Raw genomic sequence first — 16,319 nt, 5'->3', positions numbered from 1 at the left:
TGTTATTTAGTTTTTTTGCGTATATTTTCAGTATGATATAGTATTTCTATTTAGAAATGCGAGCATATAGCAGTATTTTTCTTTTTCCGAGTATTCTACAGATTACCTAATTTTGAGTAAATATTTTGTGGGATGGTAATTCTGTTAATCACTCATATGGTTTTGTGCCATTTGCTCCATTCTATGACATTCAGTTCACAAGAATCTGAAATTTAAGCAATTCTTGTATTTTGAGAACACGACTTCGTGACAAAACGAAAAGTTGTTATGATTCTGATTGCAACCTAATGGTGAGACATAGCTGACCTCATAACTTCGTAAGTTTACTGTGTATTGGGTATGATTGTGATTTTCTTTCCATATTTGCAATAGCGTTTCATAGGCTGGAATCTCTATGTTACGGATATTTTGGGTCATTCGTGACAATCTTTTCTCTCTTCCTTTATATATGTTTATCTATTGTGATTTCTATTGTTATTTTCCTTTCTTTTTCTCATACAGGTGAGTTACCTTTGAATGGTTAACCGGTGAGCACACAGGTTGTGGCGAAGGTAGTTTGTTTTGGTCATACGCCAAACTTACCTCTTATATAGTGATCCGTAGCATGGCTTTGTTGAGGTTTCTTTTGTTGTTTGTTTTGTTCTCCGCTTCCTTGGTGTGAGGGGTCGCATGACTGATTACACGCGATTTGTGAATCTTTCGTTGCCTCACACTAGGTGGGTTGAGTACGGACAATCAGCTTGAGGATTTCTTCAGGAACATCTGCGCTTCCATGGGATTCTTTCTTTCTTTCTTTTCCTATCCCATACTTTTAGGTTTAGATTTAGTTTTAGTTTTCATATATAATTTATATGAATGTTTTTATTTGGATTTTATGGTGATTTGACTTTCCCGATTGTGTAATCTCACTGATTTGACATACCGATTGCGACTTACCAATAGTGACTCCTTCATGGACGTGTGATACACGAAGTTATCATCCACCAAATTTTCATTTGAAAAATCCAAAACCCTGTACAAACTTAGTTTAGTTTTCCTATGTGGTGTTTGGGCGAAAGTCCTCTTTGAGGGCCTTTCTTTTTTTTTGGAGGGGGCAGTGTAGCGTTTTATTTTTCTTTTTATAAAATTCCAAATTTTAATATTGCTGGCGCCATCTATTCGCTAGATGTTAAACTTCATTCAGTACAGGTAGCGGTTCCTTTCCATAAAAACAAATTTCATTCAGTATAGACGATAGAGTTCACTTAATTGCCTTTGGTCATATGACCTGTCAATTCGAAGACTTCCGTTTTGCGAAAGGAGGAAGGAGGCTTTCCGAGATTGAGATCAGAAAAAGACGCGTGGTTCAGCGTCCGACGAATCTCAGAGAAAAGGGCTTTCTGAAACACTTTTCCTAACAGTAAAGGCACGGGTATCCAAAAGTGGAGATTTGAAATCCTGTAGAATATACTGTTCAGAGCCTAGTTCGTGTTTTTTTGGCCTTTTCCTGGAATAAGATCACAGTAAGTGTATCTACCATTTTTGTATCGCCATGTCTAACTAAATTTTATTTCAGTTATTCCGTTTTTTATTTATTTTGATAATGTTTGATTGTGCATTACTGGTTTGGATCAGCATATAGTTTGGCTATATTTTGGAATGTGTACAGCTGATTTTCAGACCGTAAGTTATTTTTTTTGGTATTCGGTGACTGTTCTGAGAGTTTTTTTTATATAGAGTAACTGGCGTATAAGAAATTGACGTATAAGGTATTGACGTAATTGGCATATGAGTAACCACTTTTGAGACAGTATTTATGACTCTACATTTATTCTACTGATATCGAAGACTCCTGCTACTATCGAAGAGTCTACATCCACTTCCGTTAGTCTGGAGACTGCCTGCCTACCTGTTCACTACGTCACAAAATTAAAAAAAATACAGATAAGTTCTAAGTTCAACACACAAGGTATTCCCTAAATTTTTTTTTACTTTGAGGCAATATTTTGAATATCTCTGTAAATTGTTGTCATTTATTCCGTATATTATAGTCAAAATTTACCTTTTAGTTAACATTATAAGTCATGCTTTGTCCTTAACGGTACGTTTTACTTCAGTATGATCTTTTATGTGAGAATCGCTAACACGGATTCATTTTTGAAGGTTATTGTACACGACTTGTTTCGAAACATCATCGTATTGGTACATACATAAATTTCACCTGTTTATATATTACGTAGTATAGTATACTGGAGAGAACTCTAACTAAATTTGAGTTTACTTAAAGTAACTAACGATTTCATTGGGATAATTGAAACTGGGTTTAAAACTGATTGATAATTGTGTTCGTTTTAAATAAATGTTCAACGTAGGATAGTTATATCTGACTTTTATTCTTGATGAACATAATAGACCCTTATTGCTGTTAATTATTTTATTTTAGCTATTTCATGATCAAATTTTCTTACTGGTTTCTTACTTTACCTTTTCATACCCAAAGTAAGTGGCGCCCTTTTACTGTCTTTGACCATTACTATTTGAATACTTAACATCAATTTTAGAATCTTTGCAGCCTATACATTATTACTTTTATTTTATTATTTAACAACATTATTAAGTCACCACAGGTCACAAGCCTTACCTACGAACCCAGCTCTCCTCTAACCCTGAGCAACGGATACCTTTTTCTTTCTGTTTGAGTGATGACAGAAAAGGTCGTCACACCCTATCAAGTTAAGTAAAATCACGATCGCAAACCGCTTATTGTTAAAAGGCTTTTTTTCGAGAAGATCACTAAATAAAATAATTTGATATGTTTCTGAGCATTTGCAATGGAATTATAAAGATATCGTTAAGGTGTCTATTTTTTATAACAAGAAAAGTCAGTAATCGCGATAATTTAAAAACTCAACTTTTTAATTCATAACGCGATAACTCAAGAACTACTTTATATATTGAAACTTTTTTTTTTATTTTGAAGTTTTACAATCTATAGGTTTGTATTTTTTTTCATTCGAAATTTAAAAAAAACATCCATTTACTTTTAGCGCATTGCAATTTTCCGCAATCGTGTAACTTTTTTATTTATAAAGAGATATTGATTTTTGAGTTCTAATAGCGGGACCACTATCGAACAACAACTCAATTTAACTTATTTTTACCAAAAGTGCAAGTGTTTCTAACTTGCACTTAAAAATTTACATGCTATAGGGAAAATCGAGGGGAAAATTACGTCTCGTTAATAAATAAACAAATAAAGTATAACGAGACGTAATTAAATCGTCAAACTGAACTCATAATGTACACTCTACCCTAGAATGTTATAAGTACTGATACTGATTGGGTCGACCGGTCGACGGCGACGAATCTGCTATATCCCCTTCCTCGTCTCTTAGCAATGTGCACAGTTTCTCGGTTTATTTCATACGTTTGGCAACGTTTTTAGTGTTCTCTTTTTGTTCAGTATATTATAAACGCATTGTATTCTTATTACATACAGAAATCTCGACCCAAAACTAACCTTTGCCAGCCGTTAGTATAGGATGATCCACGGCGATGGCACGTTAGACGTTTATGAACAACCAGTGGTAGAATTTTCTTGAAGATTTGGATTTGTAGATAAAGGTACCTGTTCCACCTATCTAAATATTTGCAGAGAGTTACAATGCTGCCGCATCATTTGAAAAGTGGTAGCACCTTTCTTATTTTAAATGGAACACCCGGTATATTATAACATTTTTGAAAACTAAAAGAATATCTCATAATATTTCTATATATACCTATATCTAACATTTTTTGAGATAATAAATAAAACTTGTGTAAAATTGACAAAAATATTTCTCTCCGGTTGTTATAAAATCGCTCAAATCATTGTTATTTTAAATTCTAGCCTATGTATATCAAAATACAAATAAAATTACTACACTTACACTACAATTATTTCACTAATTTTTAAAGAAAGTTTATAATTTACTAACTTCTGAATAACTGTATTGTTGTTTATCAATTTCAGGTCCAATATCGCCTGCCGTATCCCAGAGAATTTCATAAAGAGGTAAGACAAATTTTGATTGTATCAAGTAGAAAAAAAAAATTGTATTTGATGGTGGTAGAAAATATTAAAATAAATAATTATCAACAAAATATCTTCTTGGACTGGCATTGTATTTAATTATTAAATTTCACACGATGTTTCAATATGTATCTCTAATCGTTATCAAGCAATATTGGTGATTGGTGATTGATTTCGTGTTTTTTTCAAAATAATTTCTGAACTAACGTCATTGTCTGGGTGTTTTTTGACATGAGAAATTAGATTTCGATGTCAATATGACCTCTATTTGTAGGGAGCGCCGCGCTGCCTACATGTTACGCATACTACTTGTCGCGATTTTAACCAAGAGACCTTTTTATGTAAAAAATTGCGTAAATATGTATTTCTTCACTCCGTAGTCTAATACAGGTACTGACCCAAAGTTATTACTCTTCAAAGCAGCTAAAAAATATGAAGTGGCGCCCTCTACAAGTAAGAGTCATACATTTAAATCGAATTTCGCATATCAAAAAACACCGAAATACCGATTTTCATCCAAATATCGACGTTCATTCAGAAGTTACTTGGAAAAAAAACGAAATAAAAATGAAACTTCTACACCCTGTATCTCCGAAACGAAGCATTTTAGGACATAAATTTATGCGGACCTGTATTAAAAACATATTTATTATTTTATCTACGTCAGTGAGTTAGGAAGCTCTTAACTCACGCATTTTGAGTGAGTTAAGAGCATCTTAACTAATGCATTTTCATTACCGCACTCCTTGTTTAGATGACTACCAAAGAGAAAAAAATATTTTGTAAAACATTTATTTTGCACTAAATTGGAAAAATATGTTATGAGTACCTTTTCATTTCCATAGTTGTGTACTATTTTTTCGGTGCACCATTTTTCATACTTAGAGTAAGTATGTATATTCATACTTCTGCTTCGATCTTGCTGGAAGCAATCCAGAAATGGCTCTAAATGCCTCTTCTTCAATGTCAGAGGGAATACTTTCCGAATCGCTCATTTTTTAAACTAATGACATCAATATTATTTACTGTCATATTGACATTGTCATGCATGGTGTTATTTGAACAAAGGTATTAAGGTAATTGATTTTTAGGATAGGTATATAGTTAAGTACAATAATTTTTAAAATTCATTGTGTGTTTTTATAGTTAGACGTAGATAAAATAGTGTACAATACACGCGAGTTAACTCCATTAAGACACTTGTGCGGTTACACAACTCACAACTTTCACACACGTATCTTAATGATGCTGTTAACTCATTTGTATCGTAAATATACAGTCCTGGTCATTTAATTACTGTGTATAGGATTTTAATGGATACGACAGAGAATAATACAATTGACCGGTTGACAGAGAGAGACGCAAAATAAAAGGGGGGATACAGTGTTGCCGGTTCATAAACGTGTAGGCGGGATTAAGAATGAGCATGGTGAGAGCACAAATCGACTTCGATATCGATGATAATTCGAGACTGCACTCAGTGTTGCCAGTAAAATTCCTCTAACAACCTCTGCATAACTAATATCATATTGTCAAATAATATCATTAGTTAGAATAGTTTTCGTTTTCTGGTTAGAATTTTTGTTTTAAATCTCAATAAAGAAAAATTACATTTAAAAAAAAAATGAACTACTCAAAACAATTATCGCATATTTTCTAAAAAAATATTAATTTGAAAAACAAGACATTTTGAATTCCCTGACTTGGACTGTGGAGGGAAATTCGATAAAACAAGCCTACGCGCAGACCTATAATTTTTAGTCGGCCGACTATTTAGTTGCAAAAGTGAAAACAATACATACTTATGAAGTCGATCGGCCGACTATTTGATTGCACGTGGACCATAAGAATATATTCATATATATCCATAAGAATATATTGGTTACAAATATGCAACTAAATAGTCGGCCGATTAAAATTATCTGTCAGCGCATAGCCTAAGGCTACGCAATGTAATCAAATATTGGCCCGATCGGCCCAATAAGAATGTATTGTTTTCACTTTTGCAATCAAGTCCAAAGTCGGCCGACTAAAAATTACATGTCAGTGCATACCCTAATTATCCTAAAAAACTCACAAGAGAAAGACAGAAAAATGCATGCTTCAGTTAGAAATATGTAATAATTACTTTTATTCAAATATGCGATAATTGTTTTGAGTAGTGTATAATTATTAAAAAATATTTTCTGATGATACTATTAGAAATGTCAAGTTTGGGAACAAAATTAAAACACACATTAAATTTTGTCTAAAAAATATGTTTTCCGAAAATTTACTTCTATGATTTAAATTTTAATTCTTACTAGATTTAGGGAAATTTCCTACACCTGGCAACTATGACTAATATTCAAGACAATCAAAGACGGTCAAAGGACCGTCTCCATGTTAAGAGATTTCTTACTTCTTTCCCCCACCACTTGATATGTCATACCTGATTGGTCTCATCTCCCCACTCGAAGATTTGGAAGCCATTTGGAATTTCTGTCGCCACGTGTCACCCATGAAACTCTTGAGTCATAGGCGTACTAATATTTTATTTCCCTTTAGATTTAGTATTACAGCCAATTATAGTTTAAAAGTTTTACTTATGAATTCTGTAAAATTTAATTTTCTAGAATTGTTATAAGAATCGTTTTATGATAGCTGACAAAGTTTAAGACGGAAGATGATCGATGCGGGGCGTCGTCGATGCGGTTCGTGGATACGATCCGTTAGTTCGTCTGGAAATTTGTCCATTTTGTTCGTTATATTTCTTTTAATGGTTCACCCAAAAATCGATATTCTGTCAAATCGCCGCGCAACCCATCGCACGGACCCGTTCGCGCTAGAGGTGTGTAGTTCGTGAACGAACTAGTTCCAATGAACTATTCCAACCCCGGAATGAAAGGAACTAGTTCCTCAGGACCTATTCCGGGATCGAGACTGTGACCGATATACATGTATAATAATATGCGACGGCGAGGGATCGGCCAGCGCGCGTAGCCCGATGCTAGGCAGGAGTGGGGAGTGCCAGCCGTACGTTATCGGATCCGGACCTAGAGGAACTAAAACTAAATAAAAGACTAGTTTACGTACGTACGGATCGGGCCAGCGCGATCGATTCTACGCAGGAGTGGGGAGTGCCAGCATAATGTTATCGGATCCGGACCTAAAGGAACTAGAGGAACTAAATAAAAGACTAGTTTACGTATGGATCAATCACCGCGATTAATGCTAGGCCGACGTGGGGAGTGCCAGCCGTATGTTATCGGATCCGGACATAGAGGAACTAATTAAAAGACTAGTTCACGGGAATCTATTCAGTCGGCAGATCCGAGATATAATACAAGGCGACGACGATGGATTCGGCATTGTCTATTGCCACAGCCGGCGTATTTACCACAGAAAATTGTCGTAAATACTGTTTTTGATTTTTAGCTTGTCTTTTAAATATTTTATGGAAATGTTTCACTTCAGGTCCCTAAAATTCAGAAATATCTTATAAAACGAAGTAGATATTCTGAATTTTTAGACAATTTTTTTTTCGTAAAATTTTTGTAATATTTGCTCCAATTGATTTGTGACATAGTTTTTTAAACTCTAATTTGAGTTTCTTTTTTATTTTTTTATCTGCAATAAAACTTACCTATATGTTTTTAACATACACAATTACACGTCTCGTTATATCTCCGTACATTATAAAAATTATACAGATCATACTGTGAATAGTTTTGACTGACAACTAAACGCATTAGCAAGCAAGGGGGATGTCAATGTTAGTCGGGAACTATTGTGAACTAAAGACCTAGTTCAAGGAACTATTCCTCTGGAGGAACTAGAACTAAGGAACTAGTTCCTCCCAGGGAACTAGAATTCCCACCTCTAGTTCGCGCAACAAATCGACCTATCTACGAACTGTGTCAGTGCATGGTAAGTATTGGTCTTTATTATAATGCTGTATAGCTTACTGTAACACTTAAATAAAAACTATACATTTATATATTGATGGTTCTAGTTGTGCTACCTTTTGAGGGGTGTGAAATAAATGATTTATTTATAATAATATTGAATTTCTGCGGGGTGGTGTAACTAGTGTTACAACGGTTGTGAGTATGGTATTACATTATCATAATGTTATAATATGAAATATACCTACTACCTATTTTGTCTAATATTGGTACAGAAAACTTATCAGTATAAAGTTTTACTTATCTTTAGCCTTTTTAATGCTGTTTGTAACCCTCTATGTCTATATAATGGACAACGAGTAATTAGTAATTCTGAATATATCTATAAGAACTTTTAGTTTTAAGTACGCCTATGACTGAAATGCAGCGCCCACCTTCTCCTTCTAGTCAGCGGCCATAATGTCAGGGTCCATCAGAGTCAAGGATGAGTAGAGATAAATAAATTTAAATTTATTAATTTTAGGGCCTGCTCTATTCTAACATGTAAGAAATATTTATTGATGGATAAGTACGGCAGATATGTAATAAAAAGCCGTTTTGTATGAATACCAAAATAGTATTTGAAGTATTATAATCAAATTGAATTGATAATAAATTTATGTGCCCGTGTTTTATAAGCCGTCTGCAGAAAATTGACTATGGTAATAAAAAGATGACTCATGTCAATGTTTATCCCAAATTATAAATCGATAAGAGTTCTCATTAATAATAGTAATGTGGATATATTTTCCAGAACTTACTTTAACTTTATTTAAAAATTACTTTTTTAATTTTGTACTAGTTTATAGCACTTAACAATATAATCAATCATTTGTCTGTCATCAGTGTATCATATACACCTCTATAATTATTTAATACATAATTACAATGATACATAATTATACTGATTACAATGGTCGACATGTCAACAATAGAATTTGCGCTATTTACTACGTTATGTAATTAACTGATTATCTGCCATATTAGGTATCTGCGGATGTACGTCACTAACGTAATAAAGAAGCAAAAAATAACCAATAAATAAACTAACCAAAAGGTTAGTTTATATTTAATAATACGTGGCTTTGGGTGCCAGTTGCCGTGTATATGAAGAGTACAGTCAACATGTTCAGTACAATACGATATACTGAGAAAGAAAAGACTATATAATACGAGAGAAGAATGCGAAGTTTATTACCTATTAAGTCGGATCGGTCGACAATAGAATTTGCGCTATTTAATACATTATGTAATTAATTGATTACCTATTTTATTAACTAACTACGGATGTACGTGATTAAGTAATAGCATGTTTTACGGTTAGTTTATTTAATTATACGTACACACGGCTTTGGGTGCCGATTTGCTGTCCTCCATTCGCGAATTTCAAGTTCCAGAGCTTTACGCTCTGGGCTACTCGAGAACGGTTCTGAAAGGAGCTGTGCGCGATAGCCTTGTACCTCCATATGGCGCGGAACAGTTCTGAACTTTATGACTCAATTGGATGGAGTGAGATTATCGCGTTCTTGAACAGTTCAGAACTGCACAACTGCTTGAATGGAGGACATTAATTGTCGTGTGTACGAAGAGTACAGTCAATGTGTTCAGTGCAATACGATATAAGAGAGAAGAGTAAGAATTTTCCCAAGCGTAACCATGAAGTAAAACGTCGGATTAAGTGGATATAATAAACTTTGGATTTTTTTCTCTCCGATTTACAACATCGCCATGGCGATTCACTTCTACACATGTAGGTAAATGCCGAGGGGTAAGCCGCTGACAAATTTCTGTACACTAATACCACGTATAATGGAAAAAATGCCAACTAATACCACGATTAATACCACTAATACCAAGCAATGTCAACATCTTGTACACCAAAATACACCAGCGGTTTACCCCTCCCTCAGTAAATGCTGACAGAGACCAGTGCCGCTTTATCCATTAGGCAAGATAGGCAGCTGCCTAGGGCGGCAGGCCGAATAACAAAATTTACTCGAATTTTATTAGTTGAAGCGGGCAGCAAAATAAATGGCGCCTAGGGTACCAAATCACCTTAAGGCGGCCCTGCCCAAGACTTTCTCTTGTCGATCCGGTATAAATCTATTATCTTGGCCTTAAATAAATTAGAATAAAATAAACTATGTTAAAAACTTTCATGTATATTACTGAAATGAAGATAATATATCTAAGCTAAATGTAATATATTACAGTTGTAGTAAAATGAGTATCTAGTTGTCGAAAATCCAGATCCAACCCTGATGCAACATTTTTTTGAAACGTCTACTTCTGCGGTTTGAAATTTTGATGCAAAATCCGGCAATACCGCTCAGAAGAAATGTACCCACCCATACCCACCCAACTTTTTTCTCTTTTTAATACATTTGATTTGCCATTAAGCTGCCTACATCACTGTCTTACACTTTAAAATCCTATACACAGAGTTGACCTGTCCCGATCGGTACATATATTAATTTTGTGCGTGTTGTTGTTGTATTGATAAAAGAAATCCAACATCAGATTGATAATCACATTTAGAACTGAATAGCAGGACATTTTTTAGAAATATATTTGAAAAAGTTACTATTTTCTTGATAGAGGTAATATGGACATCATAATGATCTGAAAAAATATCGATTTTCAATTTGACATGAGTAGCCATCAGGATACAGTAAAATTTAATTCTACAGTTAATCCTTTATTGCTCAACAAGCGCACTAATTGATTCAACGTTCATAATTAAGCTTTCAGCGAAAATACAAGTGGAAAATGATAAAAATGCGTTTAAATAAATTGGGTGCTCTCAATTGGATGGAATAGAGGACGCTGAAAAATTTATTAATCCTTTATCACATTAGAACAGAAAATATTTCAAATATTGACTACCTTTAAACGTAAAACTGTATGATTTTATTTCATTTTAGTATACAACGTGTCCCAATATTCCGTCGACAACTGAACCGTCGCGCGTGTTTAACTATCACGTATTCTTCGAATAAAAATAAGTGTATTGGATACAATTTACTGTTATACAAAAATGCTTTGTTTGTCTATTAGAGGGCATCAAACTTTAAAGTTTTTGAGTGCTGCTTATATTTTGTTAAGTGCTCTAACATTTTACATTCAAGGAAACAAAATACAGGAAGGGTGAAAACTATCTCCCCTCTCTCTCTCTTCAGTCCTGCGCCCTACGTTAGAGTATGGTGACATCATGTATTGATTCCAGTCACTTCCTTGGACCAAGTTGTTCGATACCATGTGTGGCTTCAGGCAGGCTGTGGCCAAGCAGGGTCTTGCCTTGGTCTACCCACCTCTTAGGTGACCTTTCACGTGATCGCCTTCCCTTTACCTTCCCCTCCCCCATCAGTCTCTTCATTGAGGTGCCACTCCTGGCAATATGACCAAAATATCGCAGGATTGACTGATTTCATTTTGTGACCATACATGTCTTAATTTTTAGATATTCAATAATGGAAATGTTTGTTTGATGACCCGTCCAGGGTATTCGCAGCAGTCGTCGATATACTCGCATCTACAAGGCATTTATTCTTTGCTTATGCATATATACCGGGTGCGTCTCAAAAGTAGCTTACCCCTATAACTTTTTTACCTTTTCTGATAAAAAAATGAGATTTGGTTATCTTAGTATATGACATAAGTTAGAATTGATTGACGTATTCAATTGTTTTTGGTCACTTCCTGTTTCACCGGAAATTACTACAAATTTTCATTTTTGACACCCTCGGTATTTTTTACTTTATTCGATAGAAAATGAAATTCTGAATAGAATGACATCATATGTCAACATATTATATAACATTCTCGCTTAATAAAAAATTGTATTGTAAAATTTTTTAAACTATGTTAAAAATATTAATTCTTAATCAAGGAAGCTTAAACAGATTTGATCGTTAAATGTTAGTCCTGGCCAGTTAGAAAATGCTCAAATCGTATTTTTAATCATATCTCAATTTTTTCAAATGGAACGAGGGTGGCTCATTAGCATATTTGGAAAAAGCATTTTTTTACGAATAATATGATACCACACACTTAGAATTTCGAGTGAACTTTTCGTTACGAACCACAAGTTATAATTTCAAATAGCCCATATGCGAAAATGTCAAAAGTTGACATATGTATGATATGTTCTTCTATTCAGAGTGTTATTTTCTATCGAATAAAGTAAAAAATACCGAGGGTGCCATTTAAAAATCAAAAGTTGTAGTCATTTCCGGTTAAATAGGAAGTGACCGAAAACAATTGAATAACGTCAATCAATCCCAATTTATGTCATATACTAGCATACCAAATCTCGTTTTTTTAACTGAAAAAATAAAAAAGTTATAAATAATATGTATGCTGCGAAAATATGTAATGTTATGTTAGTAGCACAAATTATATTTGACAATAAGCTTCACAAAAAGCTTAAAAAAATTATTAAATTTTAAATTAAATAACCTTCGGGTTTATTTTTTATTGAAGCCCTCTAACGGACAAACGAAGCCCTTTTGTGTAAACGTAAATTATGTACAATTAACTTATTTTGATTCAAAAAATACGTAGTCCTTCTATGTCTACGGAATATTGAAACTCCCTGTATATTTTGTAGTTCTGCTTTGGATAAATAAATTATCCAAAAATTTGTTGTCAAAAACTATGCATTGTGACTTGTTTTACTAATTTGTATTGTACTAATTTCCAGAAATATTTCCTGAAACATTGGAAATATATGGAAATATCGGAAATATATGAAATATTTAAAAAAATAAGAAAAACTGAAATATTTATTTATAAAAATCATAACAAAACATCCAAACCAAATACAAATAAAGAGTTATTCTTCAAATTAAAAAATAAATTATGGTTAAATTTGTACAAAAAAAATATTCTTGACACACTCGTCGAGCAAGAGGCATATCTTTATCGCTGTCATCAGCATCACACTCAATAACATCTTCTTGCCAGTCTACTTCCTGAAAATCTTCAATCAATCACGAAATAAAAACTGATCTATTGCCGTTTCCTATTTTCTTCAGCAAGTTTTCATTGTGGGATACATAGAGTAGCTTAGCGGCTCTACCATTAGTAAGCCTGTTTCTCTTTTTTGAATGAATATGACCATAAACGCTAAAACTGCGTTCCGTGGTAGCCAAAGATGCTGGCATCATCAACATTCGTGAAGCTACTTGTGATAATGAAGATGAAGAACACACTCCTTTCCACCAGGAGACTGGGTTATCAAAACTACTTTTCCATATAAAGTTATTTCCAAATAACTTGCCACTTCTACAACGGTAGTCTGCTATTTTTTGTAAACACTTCTGCGTTAATCCAAACGGAAACTACTTGTTAGAAGTTAGGTTTACAGATAAACACATTTGCCTAACGAACAAAAAAAATGCTTAACGTTTCGGAGTTTATCTCTTCCGTCGCCGGATGCAAAAAATACAAAGAATAAAGAAAAAAAACTATTTAAAATATTTAAATTCAACTATTCGAGAACAGTTTAGTTTTTTAAAACAGACACGTCTACAAAAACCGTTGACGTTCTGTTACAATGACATTATAACAAGTTAAACTTCAAAATTAACAATTACTAGGTACCTGATAACAATTACTTAATAAGTTAAAACCAAAAATTCCAAACTTTCTGTATCATTATTTTTAATTTTTACGTATGTTATGTTCATTTATGTTATGTTCTTTAAAATCAAAGAAGCGATTGCCATACATTACTAACATCTACAGATGCATGAGCAATACATTTATTTTTATTTAGATTGTTTAAAAAAGCCTCTCTTATTTTTCTTTTAGAGGCTATCACTTCTTTCATTATAATTTTGTCGTTATAAAAATTTATTCTGTGCCCTGTGTCCCATGGATGCTGAGAAATCTTAGATTTGTGAAAATCTTCCTTTCTTAAATAATCTTTATGTTCTTTAATTCGAACAAAGAGTCTAGATGGTTCATCAATGTAAAATTTATATCATTCGCATGGTATTTTATATATTACATTTTTTGTTTGTTGTTCTGTATTCATTGGTTTAGTATGTAATAAAATGGATCTAAGTGTTTTTTGTGTATTATTTTTTATTTTATTTATTTTGTATTTGGAACTTATTTTGATTCCAAAATACGGAGTAGTTCTATATCCACGGAATATTGGGACAACCTGTATAATTATCGCGTCGAAAGTGGGTACCTAAATCCTAGACGTTTTCCTTTGAAACCCTTAAAACACGATGCATTACAAATTCGAGGAAATTTCCAGAGAAAATAACATAATTAATTACGCTCCGCAGGTTTTGTCGGCGGTATTATACCTTCCATTTATATCCCATCTAAAACAACACTAATTATGGAAGTAGGTTTAAACCACGTTAAACCACGCTAAAATTGTGAATGTGTATTTTGGTAAGTAAATATACGTACTTAATTAATTAATATAAAGTTTAATACGGTTTGTCTCTCTTTTTTTATTTCATTTTATTTTTGACGTTAAATGTGATGTTTGCTAAGAGAAAATACCTTTCCCAAAAATTTTTGTTTATATTATTAACATAGACGAGAATTATTTTATTTATTACATGTATAAATATATTTTACTTATACATTTATTTTAATTTACCTCTTTGGTATTTTTCTACTGTTTCCTGCCAAAAAAAATATTTATTCTTTGGACTTCATTTTTATTATACAGGGTCACAAATAAATTCCCCATCACATGGATTTTTTTTAATTATCGCTTTAGGTGAAAATTGGTTTTAGCGATAATATTGATTTGAATTAAGCTTCAGAACCTCGAAATTAGTGGAATAAATTGGCCGGTTTCAATTAGCGTAGAAGTTTGTTCTTCTAATTCCAACAACGCGAGCATTGAGAATTGCAACATTAGTAATTAGTAATTTTTTATTAGTAGAAAGATTTTACAAACTTTTAACTTTTGCTTTTGGGAATAATGTGATAGAACTGACTACCGCAAGCTGTTGCTAGGATATTCTATTAATTTAAATTATATTTTTTAGACTTTGTGAATGATCGTAAATTTTTAAGTACGATGTGTGTTTTCACCCTGTTGAAAAAATGTTCTATAACATTTTTTCAGAAAATTAATATTTTCCTAGTTATTTAGGATTGAAAATGTTGATTTTTCATCTAAAAACTGCATATTCTTTGCCAATTCTTATAAATAACTCGAAAACCTTCCGTTTTATCGCAAAACTCATATAAAGCAAAAATGAAAGCTTTTGGAATAGCTAAACGATCCATTTTTTGTTTATTACCGTAGGTGTAATAATAGCCGAGTTATCATTCTGTAAACGTGATTTTTTATTTTTCGAAAACTAAATTGCAACCTTTTACCGTAAAATAATGGCGAAAGAACACATTTTTCGAAGAAAATGGATATGACCGTTTTTAAAGTGCTTGAAAAGACATTTAGACAATAGACATTTTTTTAAATGCTTTCTTAAAAAAGTTCGTAGCTCAAAAACTGGCGGAGTTATGATAAAAATAATATGGTCACCTTATTATTTCGGATAAAAATTAACAACAAAATCTATGACTAAAATCATAAAAATAAAAACTAAGCGTAATACATGTACAGTTGGCTATATTATAAGGGATAAAATCTCAGGTTATATCGGTCTGTTTTCATTCAATGACACTCATTTATTCATTAAAGCCTCTATATTTCGTTAGTGGTTACTAGCATCATCAGGAGGTACCAAGAATTAGAGTTAAAATATCGGTGTGCACGCCACACATTATAAATTTATTCTTCTGAGAATGTCAGTTTTTATTTTTGACAGTTTGACAGTTTTTATTTTTATAATTTTAGTTATAGATTTTGTTGTTAATTTTTTTCCGAAAAAATGAGGTGACCATTTTATTTTTTTCATAACTCCGTGAGTTTTTGAGCTACGAACTTGAAAAGACCTTAAAAAAGACATTTAAAAGGTCTTTCCAAGCACTTTAAAAACGGTCATATTCATTTTCTTCGAAAAATGTGTTTCGTCATTATTTTACCATTGTTTTACGGTAATTATTTAAAAGGTTTCAATTTAGTTTTCGAAAAATAAAGAATCAAGTTTACAGAGTGATAAGTCGGCTATTAATACACCTAGGGTAAACAACAAAAAATGAATTGATTCGTTATTCCAAAAGCTTCATTTTTGCTTTATATGAGTTTTGCGATAAAACACAAGATTTTCAAGTTATTTATAAAAAATTGCAGAAAAATATGCAGTTTTTAGATGAAAAATCAACATTTTTAATCCTAAATGACTCGGAAAATATTAATTTTCTGAAAAAATGTTATAGAACATTTTTTGCTTAGAATT

At 32.6% G+C, this 16,319-nt stretch overlaps 1 protein-coding gene across 2 annotated transcripts in view; it reads left to right on the top strand.

The window, feature by feature from the left end:
- The window catches only part of LOC115886861 (poly(rC)-binding protein 3), a 713,764-nt gene that overhangs the window by 249,141 nt on the left and 448,304 nt on the right, over positions 1–16,319 (top strand). For both annotated transcript variants that reach the window (XM_030906168.1, XM_030906167.1), the window contains exon 4: positions 3,992–4,033. The gene's annotated coding sequence lies outside the window, so the exon portion shown is untranslated. The remainder of the gene's footprint in view (positions 1–3,991; positions 4,034–16,319) is intronic.

The sequence above is a fragment of the Sitophilus oryzae genome, unplaced genomic scaffold (genome assembly GCF_002938485.1).
Source record: "Sitophilus oryzae breed Bouriz unplaced genomic scaffold, Soryzae_2.0 scaffold_499_pilon_pilon, whole genome shotgun sequence".
In the NCBI taxonomy this organism is placed as follows: domain Eukaryota; kingdom Metazoa; phylum Arthropoda; class Insecta; order Coleoptera; family Curculionidae; genus Sitophilus; species Sitophilus oryzae.
The sequence above is the reverse complement of the archived record's forward strand: the minus strand, read 5'-3'. Positions and strand labels throughout refer to the sequence as shown.